At 47.0% G+C, this 8,210-nt stretch overlaps 1 pseudogene; it reads right to left on the reverse strand.

Annotated features, from left to right (window-relative positions):
• Positions 1–433: 433 nt before the first annotated feature.
• Positions 434–7,967, reverse strand: LOC124021216 (annotated as a pseudogene).
• Between the last annotated feature and the right edge of the window lie 243 nt (positions 7,968–8,210).

The raw sequence follows: 8,210 nt of genomic DNA on the forward strand, positions 1-8,210 counted from the left end.
CAGCTAGTACAGTAGTTCAGTCTGTCCACTACACTACAACACACACAGCTAGTACAGTAGTTCAGTCTGTCCACTACACTACAACACACAGCTAGTACAGTAGTTCAGTCTGTCCATTACAACACACACAGCTAGTACAGTAGTTCAGTCTGTCCACTACAACACACACAGCTAGTACAGTAGTTCAGTCTGTCCATTACAACACACACAGCTAGTACAGTAGTTCAGTCTGTCCACTACAACACACACAGCTAGTACAGTAGTTCAGTCTGTCCACTACACTACACACAGCTAGTACAGTAGTTCAGTCTGTCCACTACACTACAACACACAGCTAGTACAGTAGTTCAGTCTGTCCACTACAATACACAGCTAGTACAGTAGTTCAGTCTGTCCACTACACTACACACAGCTAGTACAGTAGTTCAGTCTGTCCACTACACTACAACACACAGCTAGTACAGTAGTTCAGTCTGTCCACTACAATACACAGCTAGTACAGTAGTTCAGTCTGTCCACTACAACACACAGCTAGTACAGTAGTTCAGTCTGTCCACTTAGTTAGTCAGCCCGGTTAGTCTCCACAGTTGGCCAGCCCGGTTAGTCTCCCCAGTTGGCCAGCCCGGTTAGTCTCCCCAGTTGGCCAGCCCGGTTAGTCTCCCCAGTTGGCCAGCCCGGTTAGTCTCCCCAGTTGGCCAGCCCGGTTAGTCTCCCCAGTTGGCCAGCCCGGTTAGTCTCCCCAGTTGGCCAGCCCGGTTAGTCTCCCCAGTTGGCCAGCCCGGTTAGTCTCCCCAGTTGGCCAGCCCGGTTAGTCTCCCCAGTTGGCCAGCCCGGTTAGTCTCCCCAGTTGTTCAGCCCGGTTAGTCTCCCCAGTTGTTCAGCCCGGTTAGTCTCCCCAGTTGTTCAGCCCGGTTAGTCTCCCCAGTTGTTCAGCCCGGTTAGTCTCCCCAGTTAGTCAGCCCGGTTAGTCTCCCCAGTTGGCCAGCCCGGTTAGTCTCCCCAGCTGGCCAGCCATCTACTAACCTGTAGTTAAAGTCTTTGTCGTGTCCGTCCAGGAAGCGTTGGTACATCTGAGTGATGAACTCGTCCCTGAGCAGAGCTTTCTCCTGGGGTGTTGGCTCATAGCCCTCTGCCCCCAACCCTCCTCCTGGAGGCACCACACACACAGTACCGTGAGACACACACACACAGTACCGTGAGACACACACACACAGTACCGTGAGACACACACACACACAGTACCGTGAGACACACACACACACAGTACCGTGAGACACACACACACACAGTACCGTGAGACACACACACACAGTACCGTGAGACACACACACACACACAGTACCGTGAGACACACACAGTACCATGAGACACACAGAGACGTGATCTGAAGAGGACAACACAGTACCATGAGACACACAGAGACGTGATCTGAAGAGGACAACACAGTACCATGAGACAGAGAGACGTGATCTGAAGAGGACAACACAGTACCATGAGACACAGAGAGACGTGATCTGAAGAGGACAACACAGTACCATGAGACACACAGAGACGTGATCTGAAGAGGACAACACAGTACCATGAGACACACAGAGACGTGATCTGAAGAGGACAACACAGTACCATGAGACACACAGAGACGTGATCTGAAGAGGACAACACAGTACCATGAGACACAGAGACGTGATCTGAAGAGGACAACACAGTACCATGAGACGTGATCTGAAGAGGACAACACAGTACCATGAGACACAGAGACGTGATCTGAAGAGGACAACACAGTACCATGAGACGTGATCTGAAGAGGACAACACAGTACCATGAGACACAGAGACGTGATCTGAAGAGGACAACACAGTACCATGAGACACAGAGAGACGTGATCTGAAGAGGACAACACAGTACCATGAGACACAGAGACGTGATCTGAAGAGGACAACACAGTACCATGAGACACAGAGAGACGTGATCTGAAGAGGACAACACAGTACCATGAGACACAGAGACGTGATCTGAAGAGGACAACACAGTACCATGAGACGTTACGATTCTAACTACATGACCACATTACATTACTATTCTAACTACATGATCACATTACACTGCTATTCTAACTACATGGACACATTACATTGCGTTGCTATTCTAACTACATGGCCACATTACATTACATTACTATTCTAACTACATGGCCACATTACATTACGATTCTAACTACATGGCCACATTACATTACGTTGCTATTCTAACTACATGGCCACATTACGTTGCTATTCTAACTACATGGCCACATTACATTACGTTGCTATTCTAACTACATGGCCACATTACGTTGCTATTCTAACTACATGGCTACATTACATTACTATTCTAACTACATGGCCACATTACGTTGCTATTCTAACTACATGGCCACATTACATTACGTTGCTATTCTAACTACATGGCCACATTACGTTGCTATTCTAACTACATGGCCACATTACTATTTCTAACTACATGGCCACATTACATTACGTTGCTATTCTAACTACATGGCTACATTACATTACTATTCTAACTACATGGCCACATTACATTACATTACTATTCTAACTACATGGCCACATTACATTACATTACTATTCTAACTACATGGCCACATTACATTACGTTGCTATTCTAACTACATGGCCACATTACATTACATTACTATTCTAACTACATGGCCACATTACATTACGTTGCTATTCTAACTACATGGCCACATTACATTACATTGCTATTCTAACTACATGGCCACATTACATTACGTTGCTATTCTAACTACATGACCACATTACATTACGTTGCTATTCTAACTACATGGCCACATTAATTACGTTGCTATTCTAACTACATGGCCACATTACATTACGTTATTCTAACTACATGCTATTCTATTCTAACTACATGGCCACATTACATTACGTTGCTATTCTAACTACATGGCCACATTACATTACGCTGCTATTCTAACTACATGATCACGTTACGTTGCTATTCTAACTACATGATCACATTACACTGCTATTCTAACTACATGATCACATTACGTTGCTATTCTAACTACATGACCACATTACATTACGTTGCTATTCTAACTACATGGACACATTACATTACGTTGCTATTCTAACTACATGACCACATTACATTACGTTGCTATTCTAACTACATGGCCACATTACATGATGTTGCTATTCTAACTACATGGCCACATAACGTTGCTATTCTAACTACATGGACACATTACATTACGTTGCTATTCTAACTACATGGCCACATTACATTACGTTGCTATTCTAACTACATGGCCACATTACACTGCTATTCTAACTACATGGCCACATTACATTACGTTGCTATTCTAACTACATGGCCACATTACGTTGCTATTCTAACTACATGGCCACATTACATTACGTTGCTATTCTAACTACATGGCCACATTACGTTGCTATTCTAACTACATGGCCACATTACATTACTATTCTAACTACATGGCTACATTACGTTGCTATTCTAACTACATGGCCACATTACATTACTATTCTAACTACATGGACACATTACATTACGTTGCTATTCTAACTACATAGCTACATTACATTACGTTGCTATTCTAACTACATGGCCATGTTACATAACGTTGCTATTCAAACTACACAGCCACATCGTACAGACTACCTTCTCAACTGTTGGCAAACTATTTCCCTTGTTGAACACACGTCTGGTGATGCTGTGTCTTACCCTCCTCCCCCTCCTCCTCCTCCAGTGCGTTCTCCTCCCTGTCCTGCTCCTCCTGCAGCCGGCTCTGGATCAGTCTCTCCTGGTAGGAGGTGAGGAGGAGGTGGGCCAGCCCCCCTTCTGCTCCCCCCGGCCCCCGCTCCTCCCCTGCTCCTCCCTGCATGGCCTCGAGGAGCGATGTAGCAGCTCCTCCTCTGTCAGGTATTGGCCGATGTATTGCTCATACAGTAGGGGCTCCCGGCTTCTCATCTGGTCCTCACTGAAGTACTGGCCCTCTGGGGGGTAAGAGACATGTTGAAGTACTGACCCTCTGGGGGGTTAGAGACATGTTGAAGTACTGGCCCTCTGGGGGGTTAGAGACATGTAGAAGTACTGGCCCTCTGGGGGGTTAGAGACATGTTGAAGTACTGACCCTCTGGGAGGGTTAGAGACATGTTGAAGTACTGGCCCTCTGGGGGGGTTAGAGACATGTTGAAGTACTGGCCCTCTGGGGGGTTAGAGACATTTTGAAGTACTGGCCCTCTGGGGGGTTAGAAACATGTTGAAGTACTGGCCCTCTGGGGGGGTTAGAGACATGTTGAAGTACTGACCCTCTGGGGGGGGTTAGAGACATGTTGAAGTACTGACCCTCTGGGGGGGGGACATCCCTGGTGATCTACTGCCTCTGATCTGGAGGACTCACTAAACAGAGAACATCCCTGGTCATCCCTACTGCCTCTGATCTGGAGGACTCACTAAACAGAGAACATCCCTGGTCATCCCTACTGCCTCTGATCTGGAGGACTCACTAAACAGAGAACATCCCCTGGTGCCATCTGGTTTGTAAATGATGTCTGAGTGTTGGCCCCTGGTGACATCTGGTTTGTAAATGATGTCTGAGTGTTGGCCCCTGGTGCCATCTGGTTTGTAAATGATGTCTGAGTGTTGGCCCCTGGTGACATCTGGTTTGTAAATGATGTCTGAGTGTTGGCCCCTGGTGACATCTGGTTTGTAAATGATGTCTGAGTGTTGGCCCCTGGTGCCGTCTGGTTTGCTTCATAAGGAATTTGAAATTATTTATACTTTTACTTTTGATACATAAGTCTATTTAAAACCAAACACTTTTAGACTTTTACTCAAGTATGAGAATTGAGTACCAGGGTCTGTGATTGGTGCTGAAGCCTGAGTACCAGGGTCTGTGATTGGTGCTGAAGCCTGAGTACCAGGGTCTGTGATTGGTGCTGAAGCCTGAGTACCAGGGTCTGTGATTGGTGCTGAAGCCTGAGTACCAGGGTCTGTGATTCAAATCAAAATCAAATCAAATTTATTTATATAGCCCTTCGTACATCAGCTGATATCTCAAAGTGCTGTACAGAAACCCAGCCTAAAACCCCAAACAGCAAACAATGCAGGTGTAAAAGCACGGTGGCTAGGAAAAACTCCCTAGAAAGGCCAAAACCTAGGAAGAAACCTAGAGAGGAACCGGGCTATGTGGGGTGGCCAGTCCTCTTCTGGCTGTGCCGGGTAGAGATTATAACAGAAAATGACCAAGATGTTCAAATGTTCATAAATGACCAGCATGGTCAAATAATAATAAGGCAGAACAGTTGAAACTGGAGCAGCAGCACAGTCAGGTGGACTGGGGACAGCAAGGAGCCATCATGTCAGGTAGTCCTGGGGCACGGTCCTAGGGCTCAGGTCCTCCCGAGAGAGAGAAAGAAAGAGAAATTAGAGAGAGCATATGTGGGGTGGCCAGTCCTCTTCTGGCTGTGCCGGGTGGAGATTATAACAGAACGTGGCCAAGATGTTCAAATGTTCATAAATGACCAGCATGGTTGAATAATAGTAAGGCAGAACAGTTGAAACTGGAGCAGGAGCATGGCCAGGTGGACTGGGGACAGCAAGGAGTCCTCATGTCAGGTAGTCCTGGGACATGGTCCTAGGGCCCAGGCCAGTTGAAACTGGAGCAGCAGCATGGCCAGGTGGACTGGGGACAGCAAGGAGTCATCATGTCAGGTAGTCCTGGGGCATGGTTCTAGGGCTCAGGTCCTCCGAGAGAGAGAGAAAGAAGGAGAGAAGGAGAGAAATTAGGAGAACGCACACTTAGATTTACACAGGACACCGAATAGGACAGGAGAAGTACTCCAGATAAACAAACTGACCCTAGCCCCCGACACATAAACTACTGCAGCATAAATACTGGAGGCTGAGACAGGAGGGGTCAGGAGACACTGTGGCCCCATCCGAGGACACCCCGGACAGGGCCAAACAGGAAGGATATAACCCCACCCACTTGCCAAAGCACAGCCCCCACACCACTAGAGGAAATCTACAACCACCAACTTACCATCCTGAGACAAGGCCGAGTATAGCCCACAAAGATCTCCGACACGGTACAACCCAAAGGGGGGGGGGAAACCCAGACAGGCCGACCACAACAGTGAATCAACCCACCCAGGTGACGCACCCCCCAGGGACGGCACGAGAGCCCCAGCAAGCCAGTGACTCAGCCCCGTAACAGGGTTAGAGGCAGAGAATCCCAGTGGAAAAAGGGGAACCGGCCAGGCAGAGACAGCAAGGGCGGTTCGTTGCTCCAGAGCCTTTCCGTTCACCTTCCCACTCCTGGGCCAGACTACACTCAATCATATGACCCACTGAAGAGATGAGTCTTCAGTAAAGACTTAAAGGTTGAGACCGAGTTTGCGTCTCTGACATGGGTAGGCAGACCGTTCCATAAAAATGGAGCTCTATAGGAGAAAGCCCTGCCTCCAGCTGTTTGCTTAGAAATTCTAGGGACAATTAGGAGGCCTGCGTCTTGTGACCGTAGCGTGCGTATAGGTATGTACGGCAGGACCAAATCAGAGAGGTAGGTAGGAGCAAGCCCATGTAATGCTTTGTAGGTTAGCAGTAAAACCTTGAAATCAGCCCTTGCTTTGACAGGAAGCCAGTGTAGAGAGGCTAGCACTGGAGTAATATGATCAAATTTTTGGTTCTAGTCAGGATTCTAGCAGCCGTATTTAGCACTAACTGAAGTTTATTTAGTGCTTTATCCGGGTAGCCGGAAAATAGAGCATTGCAGTAGTCTAACCTAGAAGTGACAAAAGCATGGATTAATTTTTCTGCATCATTTTTGGACAGAAAGTTTCTGATTTTTGCAATGTTACGTAGATGGAAAAAGCTGTCCTCGAAATGGTCTTGATATGTTCTTCAAAAGAGAGATCAGGGTCCAGAGTAACGCCGAGGTCCTTCACAGTTTTATTTGAGACGACTGTACAACCATTAAGATTAATTGTCAGATTCAACAGAAGATCTCTTTGTTTCTTGGGACCTAGAACAAGCATCTCTGTTTTGTCCGAGGTTTAATAGTAGAAAGTTTGCAGCCATCCACTTCCTTATGTCTGAAACACATGCTTCTAGCGAGGGCAATTTTGGTGCTTCACCGTGTTTCATTGAAATGTACAGCTGTGTGTCATCCGCATAGCAGTGAAAGTTTACATTATGTTTGCGAATAACATCCCCAAGAGGTAAAATATATAGTGAAAACAATAGTGGTCCTAAAACAGAACCTTGAGGAACACCGAAATGTACAGTTGATTTGTCAGAGGACAAACCATTCACAGAGACAAACTGATATCTTTCCGACAGATAAGACCCAAACCAGGCCAGAACATGTCCGTGTAGACCAATTTGGGTTTCCAATCTCTCCAAAAGAATGTGGTGATCGATGGTATCAAAAGCAGCACTAAGGTCTAGGAGCACGAGGACAGATGCAGAGCCTCGGTCCGATGCCATCAAAATGTCATTTACCACCTTCACAAGTGGTGCTGAAGACTGAGTACCAGGGTCTGTGATTGGTGCTGAAGCCTGAGTACCAGGGTCTGTGATTGGTGCTGAAGCCTGAGTACCAGGGTCTGTGATTGGTGCTGAAGCCTGAGTACCAGGGTCTGTGATTGGTGCTGAAGCCTGAGTACCAGGGTCTGTGATTGGTGCTGAAGCCTGAGTACCAGGGTCTGTGATTGCTTGCTAGGCTCACCCCTCTGCAGCTCCCTGAGGGCAGCGTAGCGTTGGTTGCGTACCCGGGTCCTGTTGGTCCGTCCTGCTGCTCTCCGCCTCACCTCCCGACAGTAGTACTGCGCCCGGGGGTCAGAAGTCAGATGGCAGAATACTGACAGGTGCTGTGGCTTCAGGTGGGCCTGTGGGAGAGGGTTAGAGGTCAGAGGTGATGAGACAGAGGGTTAGAGGTCAGATGTGATGAGACAGAGGGTTAGAGGTCAGAGGTGATGGGGGAGCAGGGGTTGGTCTTATGTCAGTTTCTATTTAATACCAAGTTGTACTCAGGCCAGTTTCAGATACAGAAATACTGTGTGAATACAGTAAGTGAATGAGATGGCAAAGCATTTGTGTCTCAAAAACAATAAGTGTAAAGAATGTGTCTAAAAATATGGATCTAAGCTTTAATTTAA

This window comes from Oncorhynchus gorbuscha, unplaced genomic scaffold (genome assembly GCF_021184085.1).
Source record: "Oncorhynchus gorbuscha isolate QuinsamMale2020 ecotype Even-year unplaced genomic scaffold, OgorEven_v1.0 Un_scaffold_1092, whole genome shotgun sequence".
NCBI classification, from domain to species: domain Eukaryota; kingdom Metazoa; phylum Chordata; class Actinopteri; order Salmoniformes; family Salmonidae; genus Oncorhynchus; species Oncorhynchus gorbuscha.